We start from the raw sequence: 24,496 nt of genomic DNA, 5'->3' as shown, positions 1-24,496 counted from the left end.
CAGACTTGCTCCACTTTTTAGAACTTCCCTTTTGAAATTTTGTATGACAGTAATTCAAATGCTTCAAACTTCAACTCAATTTTTTTTTCTGGGAAAACTAAAACTCATTCATTGAAACATGTTGTTGACAAATATTTTTTTACAAATTACAGCCTTCTCACTTTAAAAAAATAGACAGAAGGAAACTCTGAATTAAAAGGACATGTTGCGAGACTTGAATGTAAAAACTCTGAATATTTTTGTCTGTGTAGAATACAATACAAGGAGACAAAATCTTTGTTAACTTGAAAGGTAAGAAATAAATTCAGATTATTCTTTTAACAAAAGATGGGAGTAAATTTCTAAGTACTTTGGTCAGACTGATTATCAAAAACCTATGTTTTAATATTACGTGTTATTTATATGATTGCAACAGGTACTTAACAGACTCGTGTCAGTACATGAAAAGAAGGATAAAATTCTCCTCCTCTGCTCGGCCATAAGTAGATATATTCGTAGGCACGCATGTGTATATATATACACACACATTTTAAATATTCACAGCACCTTTGTTATAACATATGAATATGCATAATCAGAGACATGTAAATGAAATAGCTGCTCCAAGATATGGAAAGAGATAGTATGCAGAGGTATAAACACACTGAAATTGCTATGCTTCCACTGGCAACTGCTGTCTACTGAGCCCACATCACTTCTCTCTACAAGACAAAAAGCCTCAGCTCTTTAAGCTAATAAACCTAGATGCAAACAACCTTTAAAAGTTTCCCTTGCTAAGACATTTTGGCGAGAAAACGGGAAACAGCCCAAAATTCAAATTGTGGCTTCATATAACTCAGCTTCATTTCTTGTAAGGTATTAAAACTCCTAAAAAGACAAAAACCCCCAAAGAATAAGAGAAAATAAAACATAACAAATCTAAATAAAGTACAATATATAATAGGTTTTAACTGTAATAGAAAAGGGAAATATTTCACCTGGCAATTTCAAAAAAACATTTAGTTAGGTAAATTTAATTAATGCAATTAATTAGAAAACCCATATGCTTTCTCATATTGCTTGCATTGGTATCTTTCTTGAATTTACCAGTTTTCTTAAAAAGTAGTGTTTTCAACTATACTTCACTCCAAAATAATTTAACTAAACTTTACGTATATATACTGCCTCAAAACTTTAACACCTATCATTGAAATAAACTTTTAATTGATAGTGTAGTAATTCCACAGCATTACAAAGAAAAGTGTATTTGTCTTTACATTGATTTTCCCTGCCAAAAATATGAAAGTAACAGATATGAAACTACCACACACGAATTATTGCCTTGTAAGAAGTCCCTAGATCAGTTCTGAACAGAAATTAATAAAATCAGTTTTGCAAAAAAATTTATTAGGTTCTGTACTTACTCCTTGATGAAGTCATAGCTATTGAGCTGGGAATGAACTGATGCACCATCTCCTCCGATTTTGGGCTTGTTCTGAAATTAATGCATGCAGAAACAGTCTCTACTACACAATCTGAAGTGTTGTATTACTCAAATACAGAACCAGTACTTCCGAATACCAAACTTAAGATCATCCTCTGGCCCCTTTTTGATGGGCATCTCTACCTTAAGGTGCACAACAAAATACACCAGTCTCATGCTGGAATCTCTCTTCAACTTCTAATGATAAAATACAGTGCATCCAGACCATAAGTCCTATTTGTAGTTCCAGCCTCTATTTCAGGGAAGACACAGCAGAGTTAAAAGTGTAGAGCCAAGGGAGTGGAGCAGCTGCCCTTCAAAGAAATTAAGGATTTTGGAACTCTCAAAAGTGAAAGTCTGGGGAGAATACAAGCAAGGTTTATAAGATCATGAAAGCAGTGGGTAAAGTGAATACAGAAGTGGTTTTCACCAAGCCTTGTGCAATACCAGAACTCAGCATCAACTAAATCAGTTTTATGACAAACAAAAAATACTTCATTTAGACAGCAAGTAGTGAACTTGGGGAATCTGCCATCACAAGGGCTCTCCAAACAGACAGCATTATCAGGCTGAAAACAGAAATTAGATAAGTTAAAGGAAAACAGTTTCTAAAGTTAGAATATGGAACAGCATCTTGTATTGCCACTGCCAGAAAAAATCTGGTGGGCTAAGACATTGCTCTGACCCCAGTAAGAAGCTTCTTCTGTTTCTATTCTTAAATTCCATTTTCTTATCTCATGTTTGAAGCATAGGTAACTGCAAATCTTGAGCACACAATCAGTTTTGCATCCTTGACTTCTGCCTTTCTTTGTATTGAGACTGCTGGAAAGGCCCTATAGGATTCATTTTATTGGAATATTTAAGAAGTGAGCAGCTCCATATGAAGGACTTCATCCTATTATGCCACCCGCAGTAAAGAAACTGGCAGCTTATCTGCATCAATCTTGCCTGAGCCTCAAAACACCACCACAGTACTGCAGAGATGCTCTTCGTGAGCTCCAGACAAATTATTTTCTAACTTGCATTTAGATGCAACTAACTGCAATTGCCAGTGCTGTTATGCCAACTCATAGGAATCCTCCTCATTCTCCTCCAAATGATTTTCACAGGGGTCATTCAATCAACCGTGCGGAGACTGTGTGCCAGAGGCTAAAGTCTTAAACTGTAGGAAACAAATCTGGTTGCATACACATTCGTATTACCGGTTGTTTAGGTTACCCTCACACAGAAATCCATGCATCAAATCTTGATCCTCAATCTGTTCTCCAGGCTGTCTTGTTAGATTACTTTTTAGTCTCAGGAAAGTGTTCCCTCTAGGGTTTTATCTTAGTGCATTATTGCAACAGAAGATAGGAAGTGTCTGATTCTGTCCAAACCTCTGCAAAGATGAAGGTTTCAGAAAGCTCCTGTATTCTCTATATTCTTGATTCCCTAGAAAATCTAAGCTCATGACATCCAAAAAGCCTCCTGATACTGGGAAATAACAAAAAGTGCGAGTTTCTTTGCTGTGGGTTGAAGAGAATTAAATGTTGATGTAATCAGCCCAACACAGATAAGGTAAAATATTTGGAAGAAATGATAATTCTTTTTTCCTGTGCTACAAACTATTCAGCATGAAAAATGGCTTCATTAAAAACATTTGACTTCATATTGATTATTATTCTGGAAAAGCCAAGTACAACTCTATGAGAGCTGACTAAACTAAAAAGCAATCCAAAGACTCCTTTGGGAAAGGGAAAAACCCCACAAAACCAAACACACACACACACAAACCCCCAATAATGCAAAAGAAATACAAATATTCAAAACTGTACTCAGCAGTGAAGATTATAATTTTTCAGGCCATTATTAGTATGCTAAATAAAATCTGTGAGGTATACAGCTTTCTGCAACAGTCCCTTGGTGAAAGAAATACCTGCAGATTGAAAGATTTCTGAACTTTTGCAAAAACACATCAGAAAAAGAACAGAGTCAATAATGAAGATGCTTATCAAAGACAGCTTACGCTAATGTATTATTGTTTTAGTACTGCTGTGTGACAGAGCCAATGAATAAGAATTCACTGCCTTTCAATGGTCCATCCCTTCTCCAAAATTCATTTTTACTATTTCAGTTTGTGCTTAGGGGATACAGTGTAATGCCAAACTCTCTTCTTCAGCTAGATGTAATATGATTACTTAGATTTTTGTTCCTATTTGTAGTCCATTTCACAACGTCTCCACACTAACTTCAGGTCGCAGCAATTAAGTCATTAGGAAGATTGATTATTCCTTCTTTTTCTCAGAAATTCAGATTTCTGAGACTGTTCAGAACACAGATTACTTTCCTTCCTCAGCTAATATTCCAGCCTGTTTCACATCCCCACTTGTTCCATTGAAACAATAAAGATGTTATGAAGTTATTTTATCCTCCCCGAAGTTAGCATTGAAAAGTTGCATACTATGTGCCCCACATATTATGTGCATTATCCTCCTAAAAGAATATTTGTGGTATCATTAAGTCAGAATAGCATACCAAATCCGTTATTCTTTTCTGATTACTATAAAGCATACTATATGCAACATGTATAATAAATTCAGCTATAAGATACTTATGGTACAAGGAGTTTTACTCGCACTAGGATTCGATCTGTATTACCAAGAAGTGATAACATATTCCCCCACTGAGCTAACAGCTATGATAAAGGCCAGTAGGAATGAAGCAGAGATTAAACCTAATGATGAAGCAAAAAAGGTAAGCAGAAAACTGATTTCCAAGCTCTACTCAGTTATTAATGCAAGATCATACAAGGTTCCAGAGATGCTTCTGCAGTTATCCATTCTGGCTCAATATTGTAATTTTATAATGTATACACAGAGGACCGCACTAGAGTGCCCATAAGTAAGATTCTTGTATCACACCCCATAACAAACACTTCCCACTACATTTGACTTCATAAACAATGTTCATTATGCCACGTAGAAATTGCCTGCAAGGATTTCCACCCCATTTGCAAGTGAGCTATTAGCCAGCAAATGATTGCCACATGATCCATCTTCATATGAAACTTATGTGATTGTACCTCTTACCTAGTCCCTACCACACATAATCAACCAAAAATATTCAGAAATTAGTAAAATTGCAAAACAAGTTATAAAAATCCTATACATCATTCATGGTATCAAACATCATACAGTCAGCAACATCACAACAACAACAGGCCACATAACTGTTGGAAGATATATGGAAGATAGACAGGAGTACATATATGCTATTCTTGAACTACAGAATGCTACAAGACAAAACCTCAGTAATCTCAGAGGGACACAAACTCCTTTTTTTTTATTTCAGTACATAGCCTGCACTGAATGCAAAGCAAGTAACTATGATGCTATAAAGGCATACAATTTTATGCATATAACCTCTGTCCTAAACCAACAGCTTTAGGTGAACTCCCACTTTTTTTTTTTTTTTTAAGTATATGATAACCATTTTGTTGCCTCTTTTTTATTTTTTTTTTTTTAATTCCCTCCTTCCTTATTGTATTTTCCATTTCTCTCCCATGCCTGATAAGCCCTTACTGTCTCCACTGCATATCTTTTCTATGTCTTCAACTACCCGTTACATATTTTCTCACTGTATAGTCTTTCTGGACAACTTAGTCCAGATTGACCTGCCTTATAGCAGAATTATCACAAACGCTTGCGCTATTCCTAATAGAAGATGCTGGCAAATTAAGACCATGCAGGCCAGTCCTGCCAGTCATCTGGAGTTACATAGACCCATGGCTATATATAAATATATATCTATAATTCAATTAATTTAGTGAAAACAATTACACTTCACACTATTAAGTTCAATTGTTTAGCAAAACATTTTCTAATACTCCAGCGTTTTATTTCTGAGAAAAATCAGACGACTACTATATCCAACCTGAAATCTGCTTGGGCCATATAAAAGCGTACAAAATCAACTCTACTTTTTAGTCAGTTAATATATGGCAGAAAACACATGATGCAAATTTAAAAATTATCTGTCATACAGATATTAGTTAAAGGTAATTATACCTAACTGCTGTGCAAATTATTTGGAATTCTCTAATACATTGGACTTTCACAAGGACTTGGCTCAAAAAAATGCCTTTAAGAAAAGCTGAAACATTTTCCCATCAAATTTCTTTCAGCATAAATGCCTTATCCTTTGCTAAGAATACTTTGTTTATCAGTCTTTGGTGGAGGTGCCTAAAAGAATCTGGGGAAAAAAAGGGGAGACCATAAGAACTTTGTTAGCAAGTCTTTCTGTAAGCTTTAGCTAATAGATAGGTAACAGTTATCATTTATGAATACTTACTCAAATTATGATTATACCATTCATAAATCAGTTAAATATGTTTAATGTTACCACACAGTGCAGATGAAAGAAAAATGGGTAGATTATTAAAAAAAAACACGGTATTGTCGTCCCCTTTACAAATGCAAGATGGTGAAAAAGTAACATGAACACACACTCATTTTAAAAGCACTCTTCCTAAGCTCTACAATGGGACATTGTTAGGTAAACAGGACTTCAAGATTTAGTTATAAGTTTTTTGGTGACAAAGGCAATGTAAGAACCCAAAGCAACTCTCCCATCCCCCAATTTGCAGCCTTTTCAGTTACTTCAATAAAATTCTTTATGGGGCCAGGCTGTAAATTAGATTCATGAACAGAACTGGTCAGCAATAAACCAATTTCACCTTATTGCCAAAGAAAACAGAAGCAGAAACTATACTCTTATGCTCAGATTCACCTTAATTTTTATGTCTGGGCACACACTACACAGCCCTGCTGAAGTTAAGCCAAGACTGAGCTGTTGCTTTGGAATTTTGCTCAAGTATCTCATTGCACAGCCACCTTTCCTACTCTTCTCTTTCTCCACAGAGAAAGCAGTTAACTATAACCAACCCAAACAGAGCAAAACTTAGATCATGAAGTGCTGTAGATGAGAAAACAGAATCCCTTTTTACTTTTTTGGTCTGCAATTCCACATACCATTTAATATAATGGTACACTTCACTATGGTTTTTATCTTGGATGCTTTTTTTTTTTTTTTTTTTTTCTATGCCTAAAACCAATTTTACTTTGTTCCAAAGAGTTCATTCCCTCCGTGATCAGTAATTGAACACTGGTGAACTGTTTACAGCCCTGGGATCTGTGTATCACCCTCTCCGCTCACAATTTAATTCGCTTGCTGTCGTTCCATGCCTCTGCTCCTCTAAGCTACACCTTTCTCCTATTGTCACATATTGTTCATCCTATGTGAAGTAGAAACTTATTCTTACTGTATTATTAGTCACAGAAGTGTATGAAATTCTATGGAAAAAAATGGCTTTTCACTACACAATACTGCAAAACTAAACTAAAACCAAAACAGATAAGAAAACACTTTCCTTGTCATTATGCAATTGCTATTACAGTTGAACAAGCTGTAACAGAACCCCAGGACAAGCCCCTGCTAGGAACCCAAGTGAGGCAAGACAAGCCTGTAGCCTGCCATGGACAACAAAAATATTTCTTGTGATACAGGCATGAGTTTCCTACCCAAGAAGGGTTCCTGGTTTGGAACCAGCAGCTGTGGGGACTGCAGATGGCTGGTCTGCAGGCAGTGCAAACACAGAAAATAACACCATAAGATTTTAACAATCCTTGCTTGGCCAAAACCAGTCCTATTCACTTTTAACACTGAAGTACTATGTCCCATAGCTGTACTTCATTGGATGCACACCAATCCCTAGCCGCTGGGCACACATATACTTTTTCAGCTAATTAAACTATAATGTTCAAAGTTAGGCAGCTATTCTGCCTGCAGCATAAACCCCAGAGCACTCCTAGCAGCTCCTTCCAACTTGAATCTCCAGTAGCAGCCAGAGTAAGGAGTTACAAATCAGGTTCTCTTTTTGATTTTAATGCTTAAAACAGGAATACTTCTATAATCAAGGGCTCTTTCCTGTGCCCTTTGTATCCCCTCTGTCTTCTGGATTTATTCACCTTTTAGCCAGGTGTCTATCTGTCTGTGAGCAAACTAGCCACATCAAGTGCGATAAAATATTTCGTGCCAAACAGACAGAACATCACATTTCCTTCTATTGGTACTAATTCCTTCTCTATTCATATTGGAAAGGGCTGACAACAGAAAGACTTCTGGAAAAAAGAAATCAGTATGGGAGATTAACATCTCTTATTTCTTTGAAAGAAAGTAATGTAGGAATACCCTTTTTTGCCTTAAACCACTTACATGGGAAAAATTATTAAAATACATATTTTGCAGCTAGCAGTAGAAAAGGTGAATGGGAAATTTCAAGTTAAGATAGACACCTACATATTCTTCTAAATCCAGAAGTATCCAGAACTTAAGTTTACCCACACTGTCTCTGCTGAATACCAACAGTATTTGCTGCATGGATTTTGGCCTTTAAAAAAAAAAAAGAAAAAAATCAATTAAAGGAGCAAGGTACTTTTTTAAAAAAAACACAAGTACTCATTTGAACTAGAGACAAGGGATTCAAGGGAAATCTAGTTCTACACAGAGCAAATCTGTCAAGTCTATTCACTGATAGATTGTTCTGCAAGGAATGCAAAATCTTCTGTTTCAAAGACATTATTGTTTCGAATCATTTAAATATACACACTCCATTTTTAAAGCAGTAGTGTTTTGTCTTCACAGAAAAGCAAAGTAACAAAAATATCTGGATCCACATTCCTGATTCATTTTTAAAACTATTCAAAAGAGCCAGCTAATATACTTACAAAACTAAAACATATACATGTTTATAAACTTACAGTTTAAGCAATCAATTATTAGGTCAGTAATCACACGCATGAACACCTGCTAAATGGATCATATTCCCACATGAAAATACCATTCAAGAAAATAGTTTTTAAAGACTGCTCTTAATACAGCAGTTTTTCACAAGGAGAATAACACTTAAGTAATTTAATTTTATCTGTTAGAACCATGCAACTTGCTAAGGATTAAGTTCTTTCCTTCAGCATAAAATGAAATGTATTTTACTGAACGCCTCAAGCCTTTCTATATTTATCTGTTATTCGGAGGAGTTACTCTTTACTAGTCAGTGGTATGCACCATCACATATGTGAGACAAAAGCGGGCTCTGAGAAGGTGCACAGTCTATGAATTTGGATGAGAAAAGGCAGAATGTCTGAAAAAAGTTACATTCTTTTGAGAAAAAGTTTTCAGTATTAGAAATCTATTCCTCCAGATGATCAGATAACCTTATAACTTTCTCCATCTAGCACAGAAGACAGCCTTCCTGCTTTCGGTTCCCATGCCCAACATTACAATAATCTCCAACAAAAAAGGCACTTTGGGAGATGTTAAACTTGCTCAACTTTCTGTGTTACTCTACAGGAAAGCAAAAGCACTTTTTCTCCCAGGTATCACCCTTCCCAGACTTCAAATAATTTAAAAAATTACATCCTCCTAAAACAAGCATCTTCCCTGTAGTTTTTAAAAAGAAACTGTAAATGGGTGGCGGACGGTCTTAATTTTGTGATGTCTATGTACAAGTAACATATGCCAGTAGATACAGATTCCACAAAAGCACATATAGATAGTTCCTCAGATTTCAAGGCAAATTAAACTTGCTGTTCCCCAAACCCAATTTCCCATTAAAGATTTTTTTTTCACCCAACTATATTTATTTTTTCATCTTGCTTTCAATTCTAATTCAGGGATTTTGCTGATGTAAAGAGGAGCCATAATTTGACATCATTTCCCATATACCATCCAACCATAAAATAAACATAAGTCGCTCGCTGATGTCTTCTCTTTACCTGTCCTCCCTTTATGTCTGCATGCTACTGGCTAGATAAATCGATTCTTCAGAACTTGCAGTTTTCTACACAGGTGAAGGATATTTTGCTCAAAATATGAACTGCAGTGACCAAGAGACAAAGGGAGTTATATTTAAGAATGGTGTTTATTCCCTCCTCTGCCATGTAATTGCATTGTGCTTCCATGGGTGGCCTTCCCCAATCTAAAAGCCCAATATTACCTTTCCAGTACATCCCTGCTACTGCTCAGGCATTAGCAGCCAAGGGAAAGTCTCACCAGGTCACTAGTTAAAAGCTCTATTTTCTACTGGAAACATTGTATGCCTCTGAAAGTCAGGCCCGATATGGGAGGACCTGGGAATACATGGCTCAGGAGAACGACCACGTTGGGTCCACTCCTTCCCATGGAAGCCCTATTCAGCAATACGCTGAACTGAATGACCACATGGTTGGGGTCTGGCTGGTCCACTTCAGAATTCAAGATACAGGATCATGTCAACAATAAGGACCTTTGGAGGTCTCCTATCTGACCTCAAGCTTTACGTGGGAGTATGTCCAGAACGAAGTCACTGATCCAGCCGTTGCTTTGCCTAGCTAAGTCTTGAAAAACCTTACTGGAAAGAGATTTTATAGCCTTTAAACAGCCTGCTCTAGTGCTGCACTACCCCATCCTGCAGATGGAATTTTTTTCCCACCCTCAACCCAAACAATCCGAGCTGCAATTTGTGCCCTTGTTATAGCACCTGGCAGTATTGTCTATTTTGGCTCCATCAACTTTGTAATTGTCCCTCAAATACTTGTAGGAAGCTACTAGATAACCCTTCTGCTTCACCTTCACCTCTTTTAAAAGTACAAAAGCAACACAACCACATTTTCCAGGAACCTGAATTTAGACCCCTCGGAACCTTAAGCGGCTATCAGCCAGCTACAGAACCTGGGAACATACAAGCTGTTTATAAAGATTTGGAAACTGTTACACTGAGTGTAGTAGCCAGAGTCATCAAAAAAGGAAGGTATGTATCTCACACAGTAAGGCCGCACACTCTTGGAAGAGATCCGTGCCAGAGCCATTTCAAAATATGAGGACAAACAGCGGAGTAACTGGAGGCTTGACGTGAACCATGACAGCAGATGGTTATACATACTGGACAGTTGAGCTGATTAGACACCGAGTAAATTACTAGAACAATTTTCCCCAGGCACAGAGGCTGTCACCTCACCCTGGAGAAGCTTTTGCCGATTTCCTTTACCTTGCAAAGAGTCTCTCCTGAGATCCTCTACAAAGATGCAGCTCTTCACTGCTGCTAGAGTAAGGTTGTACCTAATAGAAACTGTAAGGCCTTCAGGCAGTCTTTCTCAGTGAAGTCACTGGTAGCTTTTCTGAACTAAATAGGAGTAGATAAATAAATAAATAATCTCTGTTTGAGATAAACAGACTCAACATTAAAAAATATAACCATAAAGTTTGTAGAAAAGCTTATTGAAGAGCATAAAAGTGCACAGTTTAACTATTAGTTGTAGCAGATGTATCTAAAGCAGAGCTGTAATTTCTTTTTTGGGAGGGAGAGGATACTTCTGCCAAAGCATAAACAAAAGACTCGGCACATGTGTTGTTATGCTGGCACACGTTTCAGGGTCTTTGTCACAAAGTGAGGTAGAATTAATTACTGTAATATAATTAACACTCTATAAACTCAGTGCAAATGATCATTTCTGCTGAAAACACTTTTAAATTAAAGATAAAAAATCCAAATCTGAGTTTACGTAATTCAATTGAATATGGCAACATCTATGTAGCATGTACAAACAAGCTTGGGAAAATTATTTTTCTTAAGTTTTATTTGGCAGTGGTTCCTTTTTCATGAGAAGGTTATTTAGATGGCAAAGAACGGTTTGTAACTAAGTCTAGAAACACCAGATAAAACTGGAATCTGTATAGCACAGTCCAATATTTGCTATTCTAGGACATTCTGCCACTACTAGCCGGAGGGAGGTGATCCTACAGCCATCTCTTCTATGGAAAGAAACTTTCTGAAGGAGTCAGGAATAAAGGTTAGCTGGCAATTAGTCCTATTTGTTCTCATCCTCTTGTCCTGGTTTCAGCTGGGATAGAGTTAGTTTTCTTCACAGTGGCTTGCATAGTCCTGTGCTTTTGATTTAGTACTAGAAGAATGTTGATAACTCACTGATGTTTTAGTTGTTGCTAAGTAGTTGCTTACACTAGTCAAGGACTTCTCAGCTCTCAGCTCTGCCAGATGCACAGAAAGCTGGGAGGGGACACAGCCAGGACAACTGACCCCACTGACCAAAGGGGTATTCCACACCCTGTGACATGATGCTCAGTACAGAAACTGGGGGAAGAAGGAGGAAGGGGGAGGGCATTCAGGGTGATGGCATTTGTCTTCCCAAGTCACCATTATGCATGATGGAGCCCTACTTTCCTGGAGATGGCTGAACACCCACCTGCCCTTGGGAAGCAGCAAATTAATTCCTTGCTTTGCTTGCATGTGCAGCTTTTGCTTTACCTATTAAACTGTCTTTATCACAACCCACAAGTTTTCTCACTTTCACCCTTCTGATTCTCTCCCCCATCCCACTGTAGGGGGAGTGAGCGAGCGGCTGGGTGGTGCTTAGTTGCCAGCCAGGGTTAAACCACAACACCTCTGCATCCCCACCAGTCAATTCTCCTACAAAAAAATAGCATGGATTTATAAAATTATTATTGTTTCACATCCTTCTTGCTGACCAGAAATTTTTAGATTACAGAAATAGAACTGAAATTCACAAGGAGAAAGATTCAGGTATTCTACAAAAACTAATCCCAATTTGTTTGTAAACAACAAAATAGATTAAAAGTTGACAATTATCACAATGCATGATTTATAGAATATAATTAGAATTATAGTAAAGATTATTTTTGTTCTTTTACGTTAGTGTATTTTTACTGACTTCAGCAGAAGGCAGAAATAAAGTCTGGGTCACTAACATCACAAGATCTTTGAGAAAAAGTAGAGACACATGAAATTACTTTTATGGGAAAACATAAAGTGGATAAACCCTCAAACACATTATTCATTTGAACTCACTGCCTGGATCTTGTTGGCAAACAGAACAATAGTCATGTGATAAATGAGATCTGAGAGCATCATAAGGGACACTTGCATACTGTTTACATCTGAAACTTTAAACTGTATGGGCAAAATAATTGCCGTAGAGGAAATGTGCTACCCTTCCCCTCTAGGAAGGACTATTACAAGGTTTTGTTCTGCATCATCCAGTTTACTACAAAGTTCTACATAAAGCCTGCATAGATCAACAACACCAATTACTGCATTAATGATGGTAATTAACTGATACAGTTATTCAGGCAAAACCTCTCTAACCAAACATCACTTTTCCTTAAGGCTGCAAAAAAGCATAACCAGCATGTTCTGGGTACTTGAATTTATCTAGTCTAGATTCTTAGATGCATTCAGCCACCTATGGAATTCAGAATATAAGAGCTGTTTATATTGAGTTAGGGATATATGAGATTCCAATACTACTATTTCCTAAACAGCATAATTCTCTCATGATTTCTATTACACTGCATGCTTTGTGGAAGCAAAGAATTAACTCAAGTCCAAGAGACCTTATCGCTTCTCCAGAAAAATGAGGTAGCCCCGGGACCAAGGCATTCTGGCACGAATGCAGAACCCCCTACAAGCACCAAGTAAGCACCTCTGAAGAGTCAAACCAAGACAAAAGTGGCAGATGTTTTTTCCCCTACTGCTGCACTGTGGGATGCCATGGTGAAGAATAAGATTGGAATAAAATAAAGCATGCAAGTGTTTTCTGTTTGAACCCAATAATCCTCTACCAGTTAATGCAATCCTCCAAACGTTTTGGACAATTAAAACTATCCCAGAGAGAAAGGCTGAGGTCAAGTAGCCAGAAGCATGCTCAGGGTGGGGTACAACACTTTCATAATCATTTTATTCTGAAAACAAATACGCCGGCATTTTCAGACTGGCTTCTTAGATTTCTGGCTATTAAATTGAGAATTTTAATGCGATCAGAAACACATCACCCTTGTGTATCAATAAAAATCTGCTTAGCACAGAAATAGGCCTTTAACAGTCTGCAAATATTTTCAATAAACAATATGACTAAAGATCAATTCAGAACCTACTGGGAAAATAAATATTATTTTAACAGTGTAATCAAATTCTTCTGTTGGATACACCACTTGTCAGAAGCCAATAATGTGAATTTGTATTGCTCTCACGTACCCTCTCATATCACAACTCTTCTGTTCAGGAACACAAACAATGTAATGATGGGAAAATTTTATTCCTATTATACTATTAAGATTTGTTATACTCATCAGGGGTATCGTACAAACCATAAAACAGGTTAAATATAAATACTACAGTACTGACATCTCCCTAAGCATAAAGAGTAAAAGCTGTCAGAGATCTTCCCAGTATTCCCATAGAAAGCTAAAACAACACAATGGGACAAAACTCAAACGAGTTAGATGGATCCACAATCATCCTCTGGCACTGAGGCCAAATGGCAGGGAACAGCTCAGATCCAGGCTGCCAATCTATTTTACTCCCCCAGAAAAAGGAGGAAAACACACTTGTTGCCTATTGGGAACAGCCCCCATCCCAGCGAACTCCCTCCCCATGTGCAGGATGACAGATCAAGGAAGCCGTGTAGCCCACAGCAAAACCAAGCCCGAGATCCCTCCAGCAACCCGTGAGCACAGAGGGCTGACCTGTATGCCCAGAAGCATCCCCTGGGCCAGCTCATCTTCCTGTAGCAGATGTCATCATCGGAGCAAAGAGGTGACATGTTGGCAGAAACAGCACAGCATTCAAGCACTTTTGTTGGCAGCTGTAATGATTTCCATAATTGACACCATTTTCCTTTACCACAGCAATAGCTTACTTTCCATTCATCAACCCCTATGTCTTTTCTACCATATCACATAACCCAAATGCAACTCCTGGGTAAGGAGCCTTAAAAATAAGGCTAGTTTAGTTTTGTATATAACCTAATAAAGGAAATCACACCTTGATCTCACTACAATAATAAGATAAAAAATGGTGAGAGTTTTTTTCTTTCCCTCTGCAGAAATTCTTCACAGATTAGAATTTATGGAAAAAGCTTTTAGCTCAAAATGGTTAGTAATTTGATTTTTTTAGCCTTTCCCCAGCATAAAATTTTCTGCTTTTCCCCATTTTCTTCTGCTTTAAAAAAAATCTTCAAAACTAAAGATTTCTTAATTTCATGTACAGCTTTTCCCCAAAAAAAGGTACACAAAATCTCAAACAATAAGAAGTTATGAGAAGCCAAATATTTGCTTAAATTTACCATGTAAGTTTTCCTAAATGACCTCAACACTTGTAATTAATCTGTAAGGCAAATTCAATAACCTTCAAACCCTTAAAATGCAAGATAATAGAGTAGAGGAATAAAGACAAATTCAAATGGATATGTATATGTTGTCTCTAAAGTGGGGAGATATAGATTTGATGGGTGGGCTGTTCAGTGGATGAGGAACTGGTTGGACGGTCGTACCCAGAGGGTAGTGGTCAACGGCTCAATGTCCAGACGGAGATCAGTGACAATCAGTGTCCCTCGGGGATCTGTACTGAGGCCAGTACTGTTTAATACCTTCACCAATGACATAGACAGTGGGATCAACTGCACCTTCAGCAAGTTTGCAGATGACACCAAGACGAGTGGTGCAGTTGACATGCCCGAGGAATGGGATGTGATTCAGAGAGACCTGAACAAGCTCAAGAAGTGGGCCTCATGAGGTTCAACAAGGCCAAGCGCAAGGTCCTGCACCTGGGTTGGGGTAACCCCCAGTATCAATACAGGCTGGGGGATGAAGTGATCGAGAGCAGCCCTGTGGAGAAGGAGTTGGGGGTACTGATGGATGAAAAGCTGGACGAGCTGGCAATGTGTGCTGACAGCCCAGAAAGCCAACCATATACTGGGCTGTATCAAAAGAAGCGTGACCAGCAGGTCGAGGGAGGGGATACTGTCCCTCTACTCCTCTCTGGTGAAACCCCACCTGGAGTACTGCATCCAGCTCTGGGGCCCTCAGCACAGGAAATACATGAACCTGTTGGATCAAGCCCAGAGGAGGGCCACAAAAATGGTTAGAGCAATGGAACACCTCTCCTACGAGGAAAGGCTTAGGGAGTTGGGATTGTTCAGCCTGGAGAAGAGAAGGCTGGGGAGAGACCTGATTATGGCCTTTCAGTACTTAAAGGGGTCCTACAGGAAAGATGGGGACAGACATTTTAATAGGGCCTGTAGTGATTGGACAAGGTGCAATAGTTTTAAACTAGGAGAAGGTAGATTTATGCTAGACATAAGGAAGAATTTTTTTTTATAATGAGGGTGGCGAAACACTGGAATAGGTTGCCCACAGAAGTGGTAAATGCCCCAACCCTGGAAACATTCAAGGCCAGGCTGGATGGAGCTCTGAGCAACCTGATCGAGTTGAAGATGTCCCTGCTCACTGCATGGGGGTTGGACTAGATGACCTCTAATGGTTCCTTCCAACCCAAACTATTCTATGATTCTACGATTTATAAACACCACCTATCAAATCTGGAAAAATGAGTCAGCCCTCTCTTAACAAAGCTCTTTTTCTCATACTCTCCTGGTCTCTTCCTCCTTTCTTCAAATGGGAACAGAAAAGCACTGACACTACTGAGACCAGTCTGCCTTCTGAATTCTTAGTGCAAGATCTCTTTGTATTTTCATACCCATCATTCACCAGCAAAACACCTTGTCCCACAGAAGATGAGCTCAGTCAAAATGAAATCATATACGCTCTTATTTTTCTGTGTTTGCTTCTTTATCTTTTTTCACTTGGAAATATTAAAGGGCATTTTCCATCCATAGTTACACTCTAACTGAATTAGACTTTGGCATTAGACAGACACTGGGGAAAGATCAAAGCAAATACTAAGACTAGGGCTATCCCTTAATTAAACAGAAATTCTCTTAAACTTTCACTTTCCCCATCACATGCAAAAACTCTTCCTTTGTCAAAGAAAGTCCCAAATGTTAATCTAAGCTGGCTGCCTACGAGCAAGTGCCATTCCCCACAAAAACATGGCAAAAATTTCTCTTTTATTCCTAGGGTTTGACCTCACTGACAGAAATGCAACAAACTCTATTGCATGTGCTCAGTCCTTTGTTAGTTGCTTTTCCAGCTCTCCACAGGATCGCTCCTGTTACACCTTAGGCCCTCCCATCTTTGCTAAAATCGACATGTGACCACTTACCTTAATAAACCACCAAAACATTCATATTTTCCCAGCAAGAGCTATGGTTCCTTAAGGAATGCCAACCAAATGTTAGGTTATCTCTATAGTAGTAAACTAACCCCTTCCAAGGGCCTTTCTCTGACCAGGACACCAAAGGGCATGGTGTGGCAACAGGCATTGCCTCTCAGTCTCCAAAAAGGAACAAGCACACCCAGAATGCCAACTGTAGACAGCCTCTGGCCCATGCCAACTCCTAAACTTGGAATTGTCTCCAGTCTAAGCCCCAGCACTGTTTAATTTACTAGTAATAGTGTAGACTGTCACTGCACTATTGTACCGATAAGCAGCGGTGACATATATATATATATATATGACATTAGTAAAATATTCATCTGCATTTAGGTCAATTTTCACTACTATACACACATACACATGCATACAAAGCTCCAAACTGAAAATAAAGAGGTTAAAATCACCAAGAAATCTAGATTAAGACTCAAAGCTTCAGAATTTTTATTATAAACAAACTTTCAGAACATTCTGAATCTATTACCTTTTTGGGTGAAAATTGCTTAAGGCTTTAATCTCTCTAGAGGAAAGCTGTTTAGAAAACATGCCAGGTGTTAGAAAAACTTTACCTGTATTTCCAGAGTACTTCAAAGCGTTTTCTTACTTTCATAAGCAAATTTGAGTACTATAACATTTGAGATAAATACTGAAATTTGATCTTTCAAAAAATTGCCATGTTGCTCCTCAAAAATGATCTAGGGTTTTCTAAAACAGATCTTACAAGTGATTTCATAGATGCATATGTTTCAAAAGTACGTTTGAGGCGAGAAAAGATTTTATGAAGACATTTAGATACGCTGACCTCACTTTGGAATGAGTTCAGTGGTTGCCTCAAGTTCCTCACAGTTACTAAGACACAAATCAGATGATGCCAGATATCAAAAGGTAGCATCAGGTAAGACATCTGACAGCAATCAGGAATTAAATAAGAATGTCCCTATGTTACAAAATCCGCAATCAATGTCTGAGCATCACCAGTATTGTAGAAGCTAAATCAGACAAACCTTCCTAAGAAGGAAGTAGCATTTAACTGACTTGAAAGAATAAGGCCCTTTTCTGAGAAACTGACTCAAAAAGATGTTGTCGTTCAACTGAAAAAAAATCAGGCTTCATTTGAGAAATTTCATTGTCTATTTTTGGTCATTTTAGCAATACATAAAAACCTAGCTCAGAAAATTTAGATGTCCATACAAGATTTTTTCAGCTCCAAAAATAGCTAGAAACAATGCTGATTTTTACTATAGTACCTACAGTATTTTGAGGTGGAACACATACTCTCTATATTCACTATGAATATTTAATTCATCTTTTATATAAATTATTCATTTAAAATATTTTGCTGGGACTTGCAATCTAAGCCTTTCTGAAAAAAACATGATGCCAGAAATGAACTCTACAGTTACTGCTTTTGAAATTTCTGTTATATTGACCTTAAAAGATGTGGGAGTGTTATATCTTCAGGGGGAGTTTGCTCTTTTGCATATAACCATTTTTAAATGCAAATCTGCAGGAAATAATAAGGACATAGATCTATAAACCAATGAAGTGAACAAATGTCTAGTTTATAAATTTCTTATCGGGCATCACTACTCTAGTTATTTCCTCATTGCTTATAGCTATCAGATCTTTCTCATGTTGAACAGTATTTACACTACCAGGATCCATAATTTGAGTTGCAAAGAACACAGCAAACCCCTCCCCAAACAACTCTTACAGATTTGGTTGGAAATCAAGAAAATACAGGCATGCAATCTAGTAACAGCAAGCACGTTTAAAGTGACAAAAATTCAGTATGTTAAGGCCTGTCATTTTAATGGGCAAGGCTTTAGATTCCAATGGAGAAGAGAGGCTGAAACAGAGTCAGATACATGCTAAAAGTGATGAGAAATTCTAAGAAAAATCTATCGTTTTTCCCAAAGCATACCCATTTGAACAAATGAACCAGGGCCAGGAGATGGACAGAAATCACCCATACTAATTAAATGCCAGCTTGCTCCTTGGTACAGTTTGGCCTGTGCTAACTAGGATTCCTTAGCTAATGCCCCAGCACAGGTCAGCAGACAGCAGTGTCAAAAGACTGTGTCTGATGGGCAATACGTGCGGGGCAGAAAGTGAACCAGTTGCTTTAAGTGAGCTGTTGCTGGTCCTTGGGTAGCATCCTCACAGCATTCACTCTTCACCCCTTCCTCCCTGCTCTTTTTGTTCAGCCACACCGTTGTAGCAACCCCAAACATGACACAGGAAATATTAAATGTACTATCTTTAATTTTTAATAGAAATTTGAAGTTAAAAGTGTGCACTAACCATTTAATAAATTGCAGAGATATTTACCTTTCTCCCAAATTTTTATGAAGTACCTGCTATTTCAAAAAAAAAAAAAACAACCAAACAAAAAAACAACAAAAAACCCCCCACAACTAGGAACACTGCCCTTTTATGAGGCAGTAATAGAAGGAAATTGGAATCATAATCTCTAGTATGGTGTATAGCTCAATAAATATTTATATCTTAGCATTTACATTAAATGTTAACAAACATTATGCTCCTCATTTATAAAAAGGCCTTGTTAGACAACGATCATATCAGAGAATATAAACTATCATTGCAACGTGTTATGAAAGTATATAGTGCTTAAACCTTATAAAAATTAACATAATGCTTTTACCAAACAATTTTAAAATATCAGCATGAACAATTTACCCTGAAGAGACATTGCAGAACCCAAAACTGAAAAACAAAGACCGAATGCTAGTCAAAACAGAATACACTTGCATTTTTAATGGCTCCCAATGTTTTATTCAAAAACCCAGTCCCTATTAATTAATATATACCAAATGTTCTAAAGTCACTATAGATCCAGAGTGCTAAACATTTTACACACTCAATTAGCAAATGCATTCCTCAAAACGGCAACTACGAATCAAGCTAAAAGAATGCATTGGCATATGTTGGCTTCATTTGCAATTAATGTTCTACTGAGGAGAACTCCAACTCTACTTTCCATTTAATTTTAAGAGCAGTTTGTAAGCAAGGATTATTTTTCAGTTCTCAGAGAAAGTGTCATGGGCATATTTTGACAAGAAAGGAATTCAGCTTGCCAAATAGCTGTGCAGAAGTTTACCTGAAGTTTCCCTTTGCCAATTAAGACCTAGATTCTATCATCCTTTGGTCTGACTCTGTGGGCATTTTCAGGCAGTCCTTACAAAATATTTATTAACATCTTTTAACTAAGCCCATACATTTCTTTTAGAGTTGTTTAGGTCAAAGGAACTAAGAACTCCATTCCTGTACTCTGAACAACGCAATACACATTACAAATTCCCCCATCAGCCTGAATTCCAAGAGTCCTTTCCAATTATTAAAAAAAAAAAAAAAGAAATTATAGTGTAGTTTTCAAACTGAAGCAAAATATAGAAGTCTTCTTTGTCTACGTACTATCTGAGCAAGGCAGCACAACATAAAGCACAGGCATTATATTTTCAATATTCAAGAAAATTAATGAAACAGATGATGGCTACTGAAAAACAATGAATATAAAGAAGCATCCATTAAATAAAGATATATGCAAGCTTTTTAATTTACTTTAATGTCACTCCTAATTAGCACCGCATGTTTGTTTATGTATATTACAGTTGCCTAGAGTTGCCATTCTAACATATCATTCTCCCATCACTGTGTTATACCACCTAACTATAGGCTGTTATCTAATTCTATAGGACACCCACCCTTCCCATTATCATTGGCTATATCTTCCTTAATTTTCAGCTCAGGTCTTTAAAGACCTCTATAATATCTTAAACCTTCAGTATTAAGTCCAGAAGATATAAAAACCTTACCATATTGCTGCAAGGATTATGAAACCTAGAAATACGTTTTTTTTGTTCCTAGTAACAGCCTCAGAAAATAATTTGCAAGCAAACTCATATGGATTTCTAAGAATATCCTACAAACACCTTTAGTTACACAATCTTAAAAAAAAAAAAAAAAAAAGTGTGTTACCCAAAGTAATTAGCCAAGAAACAAGCTACTGTCAGCGTAGTTCTACTGTGAGTGGCTGACTAAAGTACAAGAGAAACATGCAGACCTCAAGGGAAAACACTCCCTCAAGCACACTGACACTTGTCTCAGGTGGCTGGCCAGGTTGGGCCAAGGGACCTGGAGAATGATCCAACAGAGTCAGAGCTGATCGCCTCAGAGCAATGCCATCCTTCCCAGGCTCTCCTCCCAGTCCATCCTGGTCCAGGCTTCAGTTTACTCTATCATCCATCCCCACTCCCCTGCATCACCAGCAGCTGCTGCATCTCCTCACAAAAAGGCCTGAGCCTTCGAGAGAACCCAGTCTACTACCTACAGCTGAAAAAGTTAGCCCTTCCTTATTCAGACCTTATACATTTACCTTGCCCCACCCTTTTCCTCCCTTAGCTGGAATGAGCAACAGCTGACATTAAATAGCAGCTCACACTGCCAGCAGCCCTGTCTCTGCATTGACACGCCATCAAAGAGAGACAAGCCAGGCAGGATTTGGTATTAGAGAGGTGCCTGAGCATCTCTACCCCTGTCCTGGGAGGAAGCAAGAGTTTTTAACCAGTGATGAGCATGCTCCCAGGACATGTTACAGAGAAATTTACTGTGTGAAAAAGGATGGCGTTTGGCTCCCCAGGTAGCTGACTGCTGCGCACCGCTGCCCGGCGCTCATGTTCTGCCTGTTCAGCAAGCAGGGTTTTGCTTGCTCCATTTCCACAGCAAAGTACTTCGCAAGGTGAAAAGCGCAGTCAGCTCTCATTCGAAGCAGGAGTGACACTGCAGAAGTCTGTGGTCTGTGCATTCCTGATCTACTCTGCTGGCTGCTGCTGCGAGCATGGCTTCTGTCCAAAAACCATGTCTAGACTCATGAATTAAATGTGCCAGGACTGTTCTCTGGCCTGGAGCCCTGCTGACGCAGCCTGTGTCCTTACTATTAAGCTCTCGCTCTGTGTCCCAATCACAGGGGCATCACCCGAACTCCTTCATCTCTCGCTAACCTGTGACTCTGCCCAAGGAGGGTTTGGGTCAGCGCTAGTTGCTGTGGCTCAAACACTGCTAGGCTTCGTGCTGACAGCATCCCAGCGCGGACTACCAAGGTGCAATGCCCTGAAATAATTATCACTACAGCAAGATGCTGTACCTTTGTACCTGAGCAAGGAGAAAGGCGTGTATGATTTGGCACGATATCAAGACGCTGCCTCTGCATACACTATTACACTAAAAAAAGCAAAAGCCTAAATAGACCTTACTTGAAAAAGATGCTAACTTACAGTTTTACCCTTGACTGTCATTCTGTTTGGTGCTTTTGTTATGGCACCTTTATTACTGAGTCAGTGTTAAAAGTAAATACATGAGAAGGCAGCACTTTTCAAGGCCATATATAGGGCTTGAAACACACAGGGCTTTGGAAAGAAGGATACTTCACATCCAGGTATGGTGGTATCACCAGCTGAACAACTTTGTTCTTTAGTCCCAACCCATCACACTGAGAGCTCATAAACTCTAGAAGGACAAACCGAGACCCTCACTGTGCCACGGATGTGGCACCAGAGTCCACCCACGTGCGAGACCCATCAAGCAGCCTTCAATCTCTTGCATCTAGAAAACATCCAGATGACAAAATGCTGGGGTTTTCTGGGGCAGCCCAGGAAACAGGCTTTTGTCTTTTCTTTAAAAGGTCACAGAGTCTGCACTGACCCGATGGTGCTGAGTCTCTTCCACACTTCTAAGGGTTTGTCTTGGCCTGAGCTTATTTGAGCTTGTTTTAGCTGGGCTTACTGTCATCGAGAATTCAGGTGATTATTGCCTCACTTGTCCAGGTTAACTTGGAATCGCCGCTACAGCCAGGGTCTAACAAACTTGACAGAGTCAGCCTTGGCAGTGGCCAGTCCCCGGGCAAGGTAATGGGTGAACATGGGTCAGGGACCGCTCCCAGGAGGCAGCTGGGGAAGGGAGAGGTTTACCAACTCGGCCATGGCCCCAGTGGCCCAGTGGTGCTCCAGGAACTGGTTTAGATGGAAACTGACACCAGTGCAGATCTGCAGCCTAAATAATCCCATGGGTTTGTCCCTGCATGCACAGCTCCTTGCACAGGGGCATTTAAAATACAGTATCAAATGAATCCAAAAATGAGTGACTCGTCCCTAACTCCAGCTCTGGAATTTCAGGGGTTGTCATCCCTGGGTCCTGGCCTGTTCCGGAGTTATAATGGTGTCCTCCCCTCAGCCCCCAAATGTCTGTGCTGCGTAATCTCCAGTCTTCCACCTAATGTAACAGCATCACTGAGTACTTCACCAGGAAACACAGGGTTGAGTAGCACCCAGTTTCACCACCCTACCTTTAATAAAACTCAAATGCAAACAATGCACTTGTCTGTGAAAATCCTTTTTCCTAAAATGTGTTTAGTTGGCTTTTTTTTTTTTTTTAATCTTTGCTGTAACTCAGTCCTGCTTTCCACACTAACAAGAGATACAGAACTAACTTTAGTTTTAAAGAATTATGGAATACGTATTTGCTTTTCTACTTAAATCTTGCAGTTACACAGATAATGAGTATAAAAAAAACCCAGGTAGAAGGGAAGAAAAAACTACATTTCAGACTAAATATTCAGTTTATCTGAAATTGAGAGTGCAAGACCAAGACAGCTCATATTTATCCAAAGAGCGGCCATAATTTCACGTTACATTCACAGAGCTGAGTCTCACAGCAGCAACCAACCTCATATATTCTGGCAATGAAAACTTTGTGTTTTGTGCAAAAGAGTAATTACTTGCAGTATTGGAAAATTTTAATTTGGAAATACAGTCCCTACATGAAAACAGTCATTGTAGTAAACAGTCAGGGGTAGGCCAGATAGACTTTGCAAAGCATTAGAATTTTTTTCATGACAGCAATAAATACCAAATCTCAAAGTTACACATGAAAGAAGTCTTTTTGGTAAATGGGCAATAGAAATCAAAGTTCAAAACAGAAAAGTTAAACCATGATGTAACAACAAATCTTATCTTTAGTAATAAAACTGAACAAACTTGCAAATAACTTTCTTAAATCTGATTTTAAATAGGGGGGGGTTATATTTTTATGAATTTCCAGAAAAAATATTTGATAACAGCTGAAATACCATCTGCATCTCTTTTCCTAAAAATGTTACTTAATTAAGTAAATCAAGCTTTTAGAAGACAACAGCAAAAAGTAATAGCATCACAAAACAGTTCAATTCTTCCTAGGACATTAGATTTTTTTCCTGAAACTATGTGATTTAAGAGAGACAGAGAATTTATGTTGCTATTACAGGGGGTATATGACTTTCTAGCACAGTCAAGCTATAAGTAACAACAGCTTATTCTGTACCATACTCAGTTAAATTTTTTTCCCTTCTTCAAATTTAATTTTTATTTATTGCAAGTACAAATTATTATGTTTTCCATATGCATTTATGCAAACACCTGATCTCAGTTTGGGATCTTAGATGTTGTCGTAAAATACATCACAATCTGTTTTTTGAGCTAAGAGTTATTTCAGCACTCCAGGCAGGTACACTGTCACAAGTACAGACATTGAAATGGTTTGATGATCTTGAATGATTTGCTTGGTTTGGAATAACCAAAACTGGGGAACAATTCCAAAATATGATAAAGAACAATTTATTCATATTTTAGCTAGAAATAATAAAAAAGAATATTTTTCTAAAGACCAAAATCATAGTGACTAGTCATTGAAAAAAAACAAAAACACTACTACAAAATAAAATATACACCTAATGGCACTTACATACCGATGCATTCTACAGACTAAAAAATATCACAGAAGCAACTTTGTCCATACCTTCATCAACACCCAAGCAGACGTAC

The sequence above is a fragment of the Egretta garzetta genome, unplaced genomic scaffold, assembly GCF_000687185.1.
Source record: "Egretta garzetta isolate BGI_Z169 unplaced genomic scaffold, ASM68718v1 scaffold62, whole genome shotgun sequence".
Taxonomy (NCBI): Eukaryota; Metazoa; Chordata; class Aves; order Pelecaniformes; family Ardeidae; genus Egretta; species Egretta garzetta.
The sequence above is the reverse complement of the archived record's forward strand: the minus strand, read 5'-3'. Positions refer to the sequence as shown.